Source organism: Triticum aestivum, chromosome 4A, assembly GCF_018294505.1.
Source record: "Triticum aestivum cultivar Chinese Spring chromosome 4A, IWGSC CS RefSeq v2.1, whole genome shotgun sequence".
NCBI lineage: Eukaryota > Viridiplantae > Streptophyta > Magnoliopsida > Poales > Poaceae > Triticum > Triticum aestivum.
The window spans coordinates 86,998,425-87,014,487 of NC_057803.1; positions in this window are offsets into that span (position 1 = coordinate 86,998,425).

A 16,063-nucleotide genomic window follows, 5' to 3' on the forward strand; every position below is an offset into this window, starting at 1 on the left:
GTTGAGGCCGGGTTCAATCTTTCCTTTCCCAAACATGCATATGCATTGCATATCGCATCCCGCATATCATGCCATGTTTTGCATCATGTTGCTTGTGCATTGCACGTGGTTGATTGTGTCTCCCTTTGCTTGTGTTCTTGCTTTGGGTAGAGCCGGGAGGCAAGTACGTGATCGAGGAACCCATAGAGTATGCTTACGAGGATCAAGCTAACGTCAACTCGGAGAACTTTGCAGGCAAGATGACCATACCCTCGAAATCACTTCTATCTTTGCTTGCTAGATGCTCGCTCTATTGCTATGCCTATGCTACGATACCTACCACTTGCTTATCATGCCTCCCATATTGCCATGTCAAACCTCTAACCCACCTTGTCCTAGCAAACCGTTGTTTGGCTATGTTACCGCTTTGCTCAGCCCTCTTATAGTGTTGCTAGTTGCAGGTGAAGATTGGGGTTTGTTCCTTGTTGGAACATGTTTATTGTTGGGATATTATATCTTGTCTACTTTAATGCACCTATATACTTGGTAAAGGGTGGAAGGCTCGGCCTTATGCCTGGTGTTTTGTTCCACTCTTGCCGCCCTAGTTTCCGTCATACCGGTGTTATGTTCCTTGATTTTGCATTCCTTACACGGTTGGGTTATAATGGGAACCCCTTGACAGTTCGCCTTGAATAAAATTCCTCCAGCAATGCCCAACATTGGTTTTACCATTTGCCACCTAGCTTCTTTTCCCTTGGGTTTCCGGAGCCCGAGGGTCATCTTTATTTTAACCCCCCCCCCCCCGGGCCAGTGCTCCTCTTAGTGTTGGTCCAAGTTAGAGCCCCTTGCAGCGCCACCTCAGGGAAACTCGAGGGCTGGTTTTAGTTGTACGGATTGCTTATCCGGTGTGCCCTGAGAATGAGATATGTGCAGCTCCTATCGGGATTTGTCGGCACATTCGGGTGGCTTTGCTGGACTTGTTTTACCATTGTCGAGATGTCTTGTAACCGGGATTCCGAGTCTGATCGGATTGTCTTGGGAGAAGGAATATCCTTCGTTGACCGTGAGTGCTTGTGATGGGCTAAGTTGGGACACCCCTGCAGGGATTTGAACTTTTGAAAGTCGTGCCCGCGGTTATGGGCAGAAGGGAATTTGTTAATGTCTGGTCGTAGATAACCTGAAACTTAACTTAATTAAAATGAATCAACAGAGTTTGTGGCCGTGATGGTCTCTTTTCGGCGGAGTCCAGGAAGAGAACACGGTCTCGTGTTATGCTTGAACATAGGTTGTTCTAGGATCACTTCTTGATCATAGTTTATCGATCGTGCCTTTGCCTTCTCTTCTCGCTCTCATTTGCGTATGTTAGCCACCATATATGCTAGTGCTTGCTGCAGCTCCACCTCATACCTTTTACCCTTCCTATAAGCTTAAATAGTCTTGATCGCGAGGGTGTGAGATTGTTGAGTCCCCGTTACTCACAGATTACTTCCAAAACCAGTTGCAGGGACCAATGATACCGCTCCAGGAGATTCGACTGAGCTCAAGTGAGAGTTCGATGAGGAATCAGGACGATACTATGTTTCCTTTCCAGATGGTCAGTAGTGGTGCCTAGTTGGGGCGATCAGCGACTTTGTTGCATTTTGGGGTTGTCTTTATTTTGGTTCCGTAGTCGGACCTTGATTGTATCTGGATGAATGTAATGTTATTTATGCTATTGTGTGACGTGGCGAGTGTAAGCCAGCTATGTACCTCTTTTCCTTATTCATTACATGGGTTGTGTGAAGATTACCCCACTTGCGACATTGCTTAGAATGCGGTTATGCCTCTAAGTCGTGCTTAGACACGTGGGAGATATAGCCGCATCATGGGCGTTACACCCCCCTACCTCGTGGGCCCCCTGATGGCCCTCCGGTGGCCATCTTCTGCTATATGGAGTCTTTCGATGGGAAAAAAATCATAAGCCATCTTCTCGGGCAGAACTCCGCCGCCACGTGGAGGAACCTTGGCGGAACCAATCTAGCGCTCTGGCGGAGCTATTCTGCCGGGGAAACTTCCCTCCCGGAGGGGGAAATCATCGCCATCATCATCACCGACCCTCCTCTCATCGGGAGAGGGCAATCTCCATCAACATCTTCATCAGCACCATCTCATCTCAAAACCCTAGTTCATCTCTTGTATCCAATTCTTGTCTCCAAGTCCGGGATTGGTGCTAGTAGGTTGCTAGTAGTGTTAATTACTCCTTGTAGTTGATGCTAGTTGGTTTAATTGGTGGAAGATCATATGTTCAGATCCTATATGCATATTAATACCCCTCTGATTATGAACATGTTTATGCTTTGTGAGTAGTTACTTTTGTTCCTGGGGACATGGGAGAAGTCCCGCTATTAGTAGTCATGTGAATTTGGTATTCGTTCGATATTTTGATGAGGTGTATGTTGTCTCTCCTCTAGTGGTGTTATGTGAACGTCGACTACATGACACTTCACCATTATTTGGGCCTAGAGGAAGGCATTGGGAAGTAATAAGTAGATGATGGGTTGCTAGAGTGACAGAAGCTTAAACCCTAGTTTATGCGTTGCTTCGTAAGGGGCTGATTTGGATCCATATGTTTCATGCTATGGTTAGGTTTACCTTAATACTTTTGTTGTAGTTGTGGATGCTTGCAATAGAGGTTAATCATAAGTGGGATGCTTGTCCAAGTAAGGACAGTACCCAAGCACCGGCCCACCCACATACCAAATTATCAAAGTACCGAACGTGAATCATATGAACGTGATGAAAACTAGCTTGACGATATTCCCATGTGTCCTCGGGAGCGCTTTACATCATATAAGAGTTTGTCCAGGCTTGTCCTTTGCTACAAAAAGGATTGGGCCACCCTGCTGCACTTTATTTACTTTTGTTACTTGTTGCTCTTTACAAATTATCTTATCACAAAACCATCTGTTACCACTTATTTCAGTACTTGCAGAGAATACCTTGCTGGAAACCGCTTATCATTTCCTTCTGCTCCTCGTTGGGTTCGACACTCTTACTTATCGAAAGGACTACGATAGACCCCCTATACTTGTGGGTAATCAAGACTCTTTTCTGGCGCTGTTGCCGGGGAGTGAAGCGCCTTTGGTAGGTGGAATTTGGTAAGGAAAAAATTATATAGTGTGCTGAAATTTACTGTCACTTGTTACCATGGAAGGTAATCCTCTGAGGGGCTTGTTCGGGGTATCTTCACCCTGACCAGTAGAGCCAAGAGTTGCTCCTCAACCTACTGAACCTACTGAAAATGAAAATGAAAATGCTTGCTTTGAAGTTCCTTCGGGTATGATAGAAAAACTGCTAGCTAATCCTTTTTTAGGAGATGGAACAAAACATCCTGATGAACATTTGATATATGTGGATGAAGTTTGTGGATTATTTAAGCTTGCAGGTGTACCCGGAGATGTTGTTAAGAAGAAGGTCTTCCCTTTATCTTTGAGGGGAGATGCATCGACATGGTATAGGCTATGTGATGATATGAGGTCTTGGAATTACAAACGGTTGAAATTGGAATTTTCATCAGAAGTTTTATCCTATGCACCTTGTTCATCGTGATCGCAATTATATATATAATTTTTGGCCTCGCGAAGTAGAAAGCATCGCTCAAGCTTGGGGGAGGCTTAAATCAATGTTATATTCATGCCCCAATCATGAGCTCTCAAGAGAAATGATTATTCAAAAATTTTATGCTCGACTTTCTGGTAACAATCGCACCATGCTTGATACTTCTTGTGCTAGATCTTTTATGATGAAGACTATTGAATTCAAATGGGATTTATTGGGAAGAATTAAACGCAACTCTGAAGATTGGGACCTCAACAATGGTAACGAGTCAGGTATGACACCTAGTTTTGATTGCGTTAAATCTTTTATGGATACCGATATTTTTCATAAATTTAGCACTAAATATGGACTTGACTCTGAGATAGTAGCTTCTTTTTGTGAATCTTTTGCTGCTTATGTTGATCTCCCCAAGGAGAAGTGGTTTAAATATCATCCTCCCATAGAAGTAAAAGTAGCTGCACCTATTAAAGTTGAAGAAAAGACTATTACTTATAATGATCCTATTGTTCCTACTTCTTATGTTGAGAAACCACCTTTCCCTGTTAGGATAAATGATCATGCTAAAGCTTCAACTGTGATTCGTAAGAGCAATATTAAAACATATACACCTCCTGAGCAAGTTAAAGTTGAACCTAATATTGCCATTGTTAAAGATCTCTTGTCTGATAATATAGATGGGCATGTTATTTATTTCTATAATGAAACTGCTGGAGTTGCTAAACCCCGTGATAAAGATAAACCTAGACCTGTGGTAGGCATGCCTGTTATTTCTGTTAAAATAGGAGATCATTGTTATCATGGCTTATGTGATATGGGTGCTAGTGCTAGTGCAATACCTTATTCCTTATACAAAGAAGTTATGCATGATATTGCACCTGCTGAGATGGAAGATATTGATGTCATAATTAAACTTGCCAATAGAGATACTATTTCACCAATGGGAATTGTTAGAGATGTTGAAGTCTTGTGTGGGAAAACTAAATATCATGCTGATTTTCTTGTTCTTGGTTCCCCACAAGATAGCTTTTGTCCCATTATATTTGGTAGACCCTTCTTAAACACTATTAATGCTACCATAGATTGCAAAAGAAATGTTGTTACTATCGGTTTAGATGATATGACTCATGAATTTAATTTTTCTAAATTTAGTAGACAACACCGTGAAGAAGAATTACCTAGTAAGGATGAAATTATTGGTCTTGCTTCTATTGTCGTACCTCCTAGTGATCCTTTAGAACAATACTTGCTAGACCATGAAAATGATATGTTTATGAATGAAAGAAGGGAATTAGATGAAGTATTCTTTAAACAGGAACCTATTCTGGAAAAAAATTACCTGTTGAAATCCTAGGGGATCCTCCTCCACCCAAGGGTGATCCCGTGTTTGAGCTTAAACCGTTACCTGATACTCTTAAATATGCTTATCTTGACGAGAAAAAGATATATCATGTTATTATTAGTGCTAACCTTTTAGAGCATGAAGAAGAGAGATTATTGAAAACTCTGAAGAAGCATCGTGCTGCTATTGGGTATACTCTTGATGATCTTAAGGGCATTAGTCCCACTCTATGTCAACATAAAATTAATTTGGAAGAAGATGCTAAACCAGTTCGTGATCATCAATGCCGGCTGAATCCTAAAATGAAAGAAGTGGTAAGAAAGGTGATACTAAAGCTCCTTGAGGCAGGTATAATTTATCCCGTTGCTGATAGTCAGTGGGTAAGCCCTGTCCATTGTGTCCCTAAGAAGGGAGGTATTACTGTTGTTCCTAATGATAAAGATGAATTGATTCCTCAAAGAATTATTACAGGTTATAGGATGGTAATTGATTTCCGCAAGTTAAATAAGGCTACTAAAAAGGATCATTACCCCTTACCTTTTATCGATCAAATGCTAGAAATATTGTCCAAACATACACATTTTTGCTTTCTAGATGGTTATTCTGGTTTCTCTCAAATACCTGTGTCAGCCAAAGATCAATCAAAGACTACTTTTACATGCCCTTTTGGTACTTTTGCTTATAGACGTATGCCTTTTGGTTTATGTAATGCACCTGCTACCTTTCAAAGATGCATGATGGCTATATTCTCTGACTTTTGTGAAAAGATTTGTGAGGTTTTCATGGACGGCTTTTCCGTCTATGGATCTTCTTTTGATGATTGCTTGAGCAACCTTGATCGAGTTTTGCAGAGATGTGAAGAAACTAATCTTGTCTTGAATTAGGAAAAGTGCCACTTTATGGTTAATGAAGGTATTGTCTTGGGTCATAAAGTTTCTGAAAGAGGTATTGAAGTTGATAAAGCCAAGGTTGATGCTATTGAAAAGATGCCATGTCCCAAGGACATTAAAGGTATAAGAAGTTTCCTTGGTCATGCGGTTTTTATAGGAGGTTCATTAAGGACTTCTCAAAAATTTCTCGGCCTCTGACTAATTTATTACAAAAAGATATACCATTTGTCTTTGATGATGATTGTGTAGAAGCATTTGAAATACTTAAGAAAGCATTGATCTCTGCACCTATTGTTCAGCCACCTGATTGGAATTTACCCTTTGATATTATGTGTGATGCTAGTGATTATGCTATAGGTGTTGTTCTAGGGCAAACAGTTGATAAGAAACTAAATGTTATTCAGTATGCTAGTAAAACTCTATACAATGCTCAAAGAAATTATGCTACTACTGAAAAAGAATTCTTAGCAGTTGTATTTGCTTGTGATAAGTTTAGACCTTATATTGTTGATTCTAAAGTAACTATTCACACTGATCATGCTGCTATTAAATATCTTATGGAAAAGAAAGATGCTAAACCTAGACTTATTAGATGGGTTCTCTTGCTACAAGAATTTGATTTGCATATTGTTGATAGAAAAGGAGCTGAGAACCCCGTTGCAGACAACTTGTCTAGGTTAGAAAATGTGCTTGATGACCCACTACCTATTGATGATAGCTTTCCCTGATGAGCAATTAAATGTCATAAATGCTTCTCATACTGCTCCATGGTATGCTGATTATGCTAATTACATTGTTGCTAAGTTTATACCACCTAGTTTCACATACCAGCAAAAGAAAAAGTTCTTCTATGATTTGAGGCATTACTTTTGGGATGACCCACATCTTTATAAAGAAGGAGTAGATGGTGTTATTAGACGTTGTGTACCTGAGCATGAACAGGAACAGATCCTACGCAAGTGTCACTCCGAAGCTTATGGAGGACACCATGCTGGAGATAGAACTGCACATAAGGTACTGCAATCTGGTTTTTATTGGCCTACTCTCTTCAAGGATGCCCGTAAGTTTGTCTTATCTTGTGATGAATGTCAAAGAATTGGTAATATTAGTAGACGTCAAGAAATGCCTATGAATTGTTCACTTGTTATTGAACCATTTGATGTTTGGGGCTCTGACTATATGGGACCTTTTCCTTCCTCTAATGGTTATACACATATTTTAGTTGTTGTTGATTACGTTACTAAGTGGGTAGAAGCTATTCCAACTAGTAGTGCTGATCATAACACTTCTATTAAAATGCTTAAAGAAGTTATTTTTCCAAGATTTGGAGTCCCTAGATATTTAATGACTGATGGTGGTTCACATTTTATTCATGGTGCTTTCCGTAAAATGCTTGCTAAATATGATGTTAATCATAGAATTGCATCTCCTTATCACCCTCTGTCTAGTGGTCAAGTAGAATTGAGTAATAGAGAACTCAAATTAATTTTGCAAAAGACTGTTAATAGGTCTAGAAAGAATTGGTCCAAGAAACTTGATGATGCATTATGGGCCTATAGAACTGCATATAAAAATCCTATGGGTATGTCTCCGTATAAAATGGTCTATGGAAAAGCATGTCACTTACCTCTCGAACTAGAACACAAGGCTTATTGGGCTATTAAAGAACTTAATTATGATTTTAAACTTGCCGGTGAGAAGAGGTTATTTGATATTAGCTCACTTGATGAATGGAGAACCCAAGCCTACGAAAATGCCAAGTTGTTTAAAGAAAAAGTTAAGAGATGGCATGACAAAAGGATACAAAAGCGTGAGTTTAATGTGGGTGATTATGTATTGCTATACAACTCTTGTTTAAGATTTTTTGCAGGAAAACTTCTCTCTAAATGGGAAGGTCCTTACGTTATCGAGGAGGTCTACCGTTCCGGTGCCATAAAAATCAACACCTTCGAAGGCACAAATCCGAAGGTGGTGAACCGTCAAAGAATCAAACACTATATCTTAGGTAATCCCATAAATGTTGAAACCAATGTTATTGAAACCGTAACCCCGAAGGAATACATAAGGGACACTTTCCGGAACGTTTCAGACTCCGAAAAGGAATAGGTATGTGGTACGGTAAGTAGACCGACTCCAAAACAGTTTTTAAGGCAATATTTCTCCGTTTTGGAATATTTAGAAAAATAGAAAAATAAGAAGCAGTCCGGGAAGGACACGAGGTCTCCACGAGGGTGGAGGGCGCGCCCTACCCTACTAGGCGCCCCCCTACCTCGTGGGCACCTCATGTGCTCTCTGGACTCCGTTTTCGTACACGCCACGTATTTTGGTCGGTAACAATTCATTATATAATCTCCCGGAGGTTTTGACTCCCGTATCATGCAAAAATCTCCTGTCTTTGTTTCGAGTTGTTTTCTATCAGGGTTGTCAAGGCCAGGCACTATGTCGTCTCCCTCCTCCTCCAACCATGAGGGCAACGATGCTTGGCTAATGAAGATAGAGCTGAAGAGAGAAGAACCCATGGAGATCAACTAGGATGAAGGGATCAAGAAGGCCATGGAGGACCAAGTTCCGGCAACAGAAGACACCCTTCAACTAGATCACAATCTTCTTACCCCAACAGAAATCGAAGCCTTCAAGATGATTGAGTTAGCTCGTATACAAAATAAGTATCTCACACGTGAAAATATTTTGTTGAAGGAGCATATCATCGCACTCAAGGGCATTATCCGCAAGTTAGAAGACCTCCTACGCTCAATGTGCGACTATCCATCATCAACATCCCCACCTTCTTCACCAACAAAGGAGACATAATCACATGGGTATGGGCACTCCACTTGGCAACTGCCAAGCTCGGGGGAGTGCCCCGGTATCGTATCACCATCACTTTTATCTTTACCGTTTTTCTTAGTTCGATCCTTTTGGTAATATCTTGATCTAGTAGAATAAAAGTTCTTAGTATGATCTAGTCGTGAGTTTTGCTTATTATCCTTCTATGTAATCGAGTCCGTGAGCTATATAATAAATATTAGTGTTGAGTCAAGGGCTTGATTATTTTGCCATGATCCTAAGGGAATAAAATAAAAGAGAAAGAAATAAAAAGAAACAAAGAGATCATGTGAATCTTATGGACAATAATGAGCTCATATAGAAAAAGTATGATGAATAAAAGTTGTTGAGGGTTGACAAGCATAGTTTTGGTCATCGTTTCAATTAATAGGAAGTAATAAAGAAAGAGAGGTCTTCACATATAAATATACTATCTTGGACATCTTTTATGATTTTGAGCACTCATTAAAATATGACATGCTAAAGAGTTGACATTGGACAAGAAAGACAATGTAATGTGTTATGTTTTCTTACATCTGAGATGAATTATATTGTCTTGGATCTTCCAACATGATGAGCTTGCCTTTACCCCTCATGCTAGCCAAATTCATTGCACCAAGTAGAGATACTACTTGTGTTTCCAAATACCGTTAAACCAGTCTTGCCATAAGAGTCCACCATATCTACCTATGGATTGAGTGAGATCCATCAAGTAAGTTGTCATCGGTGCAAGCAATAAAAATTGCTCTCTAAATATGTATGATTGATTGGTGTGGAGGAAATAAGCTTTATACGATCGTGTGATATGGAAGTAATAAAAGCGACAGACTGCATAATAAAGGTCCATATCACAAGTGGCAATATAAAGTGACGTTCTTTCGCATTAAGATTTTGTGCATCCAACCATAAAAGCGCATGACAACCTCTGCTTCCCTCTGCGAAGGGCCTATCTTTTACTTTTTTCTCCTACATTGCATAAGAGTCATGGTGATTTTCACCATTCCTTTTTACACTTTATCCTTTGGCAAGCACAATATGTTGGAAATATCCTGGTATATATGGCTAATTGGATGTGAGTTTTCATGAACTATTACTGTTGACATTACCCTTGAGGTAAAACATTGGGAGGCAAAACTATAAGCTCCTATCTTTCTCTGTGTCCGATTAAAACTCCATACCCATAAGTATTGCGTGAGTGTCAGCAGTTGTGAAAGATTATATGATAGTTGAGTATGTGGACTTGCTGAAAAGCTCTTATACATTGACTCTTTCCTATGTTATGATAAATTGCAATTGCTTCAATGACTGAGATTGTAGTTTGTTAGTTTTCAATGAAGTTTAAGATTCATACTTGATATTGTGATTGAATTATTACTCTAGCATTAGAGATTATACAACAAAGAATTATATGAGTTGTTGTTCTAAGAATGATCATGATGCCCTCATGTCCGTATTTTATTTTTATCGACACCTCTATCTCTAAACATGTGGACATATTTTTTGATTTCCGCTTTTCGCTTGAGGACAAGCGAGGTCTAAGCTTGGGGGAGTTGATACGTCCATTTTGCATCATGCTTTTATATCAATATTTATTGCATTATGGGCTGTTATTACACATTATGTCACAATACTTATGCCTATTCTCTCTTATTTTACAAGGTTTACATAAAGAGGGAGAATGCCGGCAGCTGGGATTCTGGGCTGGAAAAGGAACAAATATTAGGAACCTATTCTGCACAGCTCCAAAAGTCCTGAAGCTTCACGAAAGATGTTTTCCAAATATATAAAAAATATTGAGAGCAAGAACTTCACCAGGGGGGCCACACCCTGCCCACGAGGGTGGGGGTGCGCCCTACCCCCCTGGGTGCGCCCCCCTACCTCGTGGGCCCCCTGGTGGCCCTCCGGTGGCCATCTTCTGCTATATGGAGTCTTTTGATGGAAAAAAAATCATAAGCCATCTTCTCGGACGAAACTCCGCCGCCACGAGGCGGAACCAATCTAGGGCTCTGGCGGAGCTGTTCTGCCGGGGAAACTTCCCTCCCGGAGGGGGAAATCATCGCCATCATCATCACCGATGCTCCTCTCATCGGGAGAGGGCAATCTCCATCAACATGTTCATTAGCACCATCTCATCTCAAAACCCTAGTTCATCTCTCGTATCCACTTCTTGTCTCCAAGTCCGAGATTGGTGCTAGTAGGTTGCTAGTAGTGTTAATTACTCCTTGTAGTTGATGCTAGTTGTTTTAATTGGTGGAAGATCATATGTTCAGATCCTATATGCATATTAATACCCCTCTGATTATGAACATGTTTATGCTTTGTGAGTAGTTACTTTTGTTCCTGAGGACATGGGAGAAGTCTTGCTATTAGTAGTCATGTGAATTTGGTATTCGTTCGATATTTTGATGAGATGTATGTTGTCTCTCCTCTAGTGGTGTTATGTGAATGTCGACTACATGAATATTTGGGCCTAGAGGAAGGCATTGGGAAGTAATAAGTAGATGATGGGTTGCTAGAGTGACAGAAGCTTAAACCCTAGTTTATGCGTTGCTTCGTAAGGGGCTGATTTGGATCTATATGTTTCATGCTATGGTTAGGTTTACCTTAATACTTTTGTTGTAGTTACGGATGCTTGCAATAGAGGTTAATCATAAGTGGGATGCTTGTCCATGTAAGGACAGTACCCAAGCACCGGTCCACCCACATACCAAATTATCAAAGTACCGAACGCGAATCATATGAACATGATGAAAACTAGCTTGACGATATTCCCATGTGTCCTCGGGAGCGCTTTACATCATATAAGAGTTTGTCCAGGCTTGTCCTTTGCTACAAAAAGGGTTGGGCCACCCTGCTGCACTTTATTTACTTTTGTTACTTGTTGCTCGTTACAAATTATCTTATCACAAAACCATCTATTACCACTTATTTCAGTACTTGCAGAGAATACCTTGCTGGAAACCGCTTATCATTTCCTTCTGCTCCTTGTTGGGTTCGAAACTCTTACTTATGAAAGGACTATGATAGATCCCCTATACTTGTGGGTCATCAAGGGGAAAGGACCAGGGGGGCTCGGGTGTCTCCAGGCGCTCGGTCGAGGACGGGGGAGGAAGCAGGAGGTGGAAGCAGGAGGTGGCGTCCGCTACGCGTGCGGGCGACACGCCTCTGCCAGTAGGCAGAGGTAGACGAGGAGGAGGAGGTGGGCTGGGCCAGCTGGGCTGCCAGGTAAGCCAGGTGGTTTCTAGCCCTTTTCTATTTCTGTTTTTGTTTTCTAATACTTTTGTAGCTTCAGGGCTTTATTAAAAATATCTAGACATTCTCAAAAATCATGAAACTACTCATGGCTACTGTTTAGAGTATATCCGACAGTAAACATTTTAGTTTATGATTATTTGGACATTTAAAATATTTTATAGCATTTAAATGTCCAAATGCAAATAACATATGATTTAATCCAGTGACCTTATGATGTCCTATAAAAGTGTGCACCATTTTTGTCAGAGGTTCTAGACCAAGGCAAAGATGATGAACATTTTAGAAGGGCATTTCAGGTTCATTGAAAAAGATTTTGGTAAACCCTAGTTAGATTAAGAGGGTGCTGGGGGTTTTGTCATCCCCATTTCAAGTTTCCGAGGGAAAGTAAACATGATGCATGGAGATTATGCAATGACATGCAAGACTAAGCTAGGGCTGTGACAAATCACCCCCACTAAACAAGAATCTCGTCCCGAGATTCAAGCGTAGGGTAAGATGAAGGGGGAACACAAACTAACATAATCTTCACGATCCAGGTTGCACTTCATAAAGGCATTGATTCAATCACCATCTTTGTTTCATCGTCTTGCTCTGAGAACTCCAGTCAACATGGCAACGAGAGGAAAAGGAAACTCTAGATGGATCGATCTTCTCGAATATCGAACAACTCAGGATCAACTCACAGAATGAGACATAGCAACATCTCTCGAGCTGAGACACGAAGCATACATCCAAAGGGATGGAGTGAAACAGATGACGAAGGTTCACTAGGTAGGCAACAATTCCACATCTAAGAAGATGGTGGATGAAGTGAGAGTAGCGAGGAGTTAATTGCTATGATTCCATAGCGGGGCACCTTAGGGAAGGTGGCTCGTAGAATTAAAGACTTAAGTGGCAAAAAGAATTACTTTTGATATAGAGATCATGGAGAGTCTTTATACCAGCCTAAGGCAATCATAATTGATCATTTGGCGGAGTTTAAAGGAATGGCAGATCCGGATTCGAATGGGTGATGTGGACTACCTTGTTGAAGACAATGCGATGGATGATTTTGCTTATCATCGGAAATGGATGGGACCCATGGTAGGATGGCACAAAGGCGGTTGCAAGCTGGGAACAAAATGCGATGTTGGGAATGTTCCAACCATCATATCTGCCTGAGATTCAGATCTGGATGGGAACGGGATATTTCAGACAACTTGTCTAGAAAGAAAGTTTGCAACACAAGTCGATGAGATGGCGTTGCGAGATTCTCGGGGAGTGAGCTATGATAGCAAGCTCCAAAACATGAGCTGGTTCTGCTACATACATGTGAACACGTTGTCCAAGACATGCATGACCACATAGTAGTCTTACAACGGAACACTACCGAGTTCTGATTGGGAACCATCATTGCGGAGAGCGAAGTCCTGCGCATGTACCTTTGGGTCCTTAAGGATTAGCACTTAAGAACTTCTTTTCCTTGAACAAATCAATCAGTGGCTTGGTGTGCTAGGAACACATATGGAGTGGAGGCGGCCAACCTATCAAGCCATAGAGCACTTCGCACGTGCATGGCTAACTTGGGATGATTCCAAAGGAAGCAAAAACAATCATTCTCATATTCACGGCAGCAACTTGCATAGAATGCGCATGAATTCGAGGAAGTCACTTCTTCCATCCAAGCATAAGCTTCATGAATGGAACACGAAGGCATTGCTTACAAAGTTTCCAACACTAACTTAGATGTTCAGCATGAATCATGGACAAGATGAAATTGTTGTCAATGGGCTCAACAACAAACCATCCAGGCTTCCATATAGATGGAATTCCATAATTAAGTGAACACGGTGATAGCCTTGGTCAGACCAAAGGATGTAATGGTGTATGCTCGAGGAGACAACCACGAGTAAGACAACATTACGAACATCGTTGGTTCTGATTTGATTTGATGATATCCCATACTCAATCAAGGATTGGATAAGACAATGGTGCCAACAATTGATCATGAGGATCAATTAATGAAGATATCATCTTTCTTCAACACACAAACACAAACAAAAGATATCCCTTTGAATGAACTGAGTCCGATAAAGCTTTCATATTCCAACTCTCCAAGTTGTTGTTTAGCTTAACCAACTAGCCCAAGGGCATCCAACACAGATCCTTGGAGAAATGGTGGTTTAGAGGAAAACCAACTTGATCACGAGCTCAACATAACGGCCAGGAAACAACCTAGTGATACTCCTGAGAAGATATTAGGAAAATCACGAACCACCGATATGTTACTAAGCTCGAGAACAATCTTGCTTTTCGGGGCAAGACGATATTATCAAAAGAGCAAGGAATTAACATAGTCCAAACTCATTGATCGAAGGGTGCACTAAGAAAATGGACTAGGTAACAAAATCAATCTTAGAATAGTGATCCAATAACCAACACGCTAAGAATGATATTAATGTCCATTAACTACCAAGCAACACATTTGCTAGGAGTATTGATTTCACACATCACGATTCACTTGTCAGCATTCCGGTTGCGACAACACGGAACCGAGGAATGAATAATGATGGCGAGAAGTATCACTGCATCAAGAATTCATAAGAGGTGGTGCAATTCTCATGACAATCCCAACGTAAAGAGGGTAACACTCCAAGGTGGAACAGAACAAAAGCTGGATTAGCATTTGATCTATGGAGTACGACTACTTTGACCCAATCCTATATATGGATAAGGTACCGGAGTTCGTTTTCCTAGTCATTCCGGAATAAAATGGCTTGATGGACCACAAAAATAATAGGCATCGATGAACATGAATACGGGACTACTCCTGACTATCAATTGATAGATGGGGGTCAGAATACAACTAAAGAGGGACAACTCAAAGGAACATGTGTTTTTCTGAGTTGTGGATGCATGGATTAGTATGTCGAACAAATTCAACATATTTCTTCTAGATAACCCATGCAGACAGGTAGGATTGGCAGAGTCACAATGTAGAATGGAGAACTCATCAAGAGAACTCATCAAGAGCACTCTTATTGTGATCTTTTGGTTGAAAGAACTTCTGCCATATCGGTTCGTGGTTTTGGAAGAACGATATACCACGAACCTTGAGGACTATCACAAAGGTTACTAATATCCTAAAGGAACTAGCAAACACTACCAACATGAATGAGTAGAGTGAATCTCGGGTTCAAGAACCCATGAATGGAATGCCTACTAACTAAATGGCATCACGGGATGCTTTTGAGAATGGTGGCCAGAATCATCACACTTGAAACACAAAACATGGCTAGATTACTAGGTGACTCCCTAAAACACCTAGGTTCATAATAATAGCTCCAACATATATGTCGAGGCAATAGAGTACCTCAACAGACCGTTTAGTGCGCTTAATCTGGCCCAAAAAACATCGGGAATGGAAAGAAGGGATTTGCAAATGCATCAGACTATTTAGAAACCTGGGATGACTCGGACATCATAACGGCTGCAAATGCTTAAAAGGTTTGAGACATCCTGCAAAATGGTGGCATAACCACTCAACACCACAAAATCAAGGTTCCGAGATCAATTGTCAACACACGGAAGTAGTAGGAACGGAACTGAGGGTTGAGACCAACAATCCTAAGAGTCTACGGATTAGTAACACGTGATCTTGATAGAAAGATGAGAAGCCTAGTTCTTAATCCCCGTAGAAGAGAAGAGGTTGACTCAGATCAGAAGGCATAAGGTAAAGGAGTAAAAAGAGCCTTACGTTCCCTTCCACAATCAATTCCCTTACATAACTAAAGCATTTCTAGACACGACTTCGACCAGTTTGGCTTGGTAATCCTACATGCAGACATGCTATGATACCAAAGCTGTCAGCACCCCGATCCTCAGCCACATCGATCTAGCATGTAACACATCATATCGCTTTACGGCCTCACGCACGGTATTCCCACGGGTGCCACCTTACCTAGCCCGGGACCATTTGCGCCTTTTGGCTCACGTATATGATAGTGTCGCTAGCATCCATATGACATAGAACCCGGGCAGACATGACTAGTTGTGAACCCAAAGTGGCACTAACTTATAGGGACAAGCATACATGACCCAGCAACGAATGTGCCGGTCATCAGCGAGTGAATTCGAGCTATAGCAACTGGGCTAGCAAGACTCCGGGATTCCGGGCTATAGCAGGCTAATAGGACTC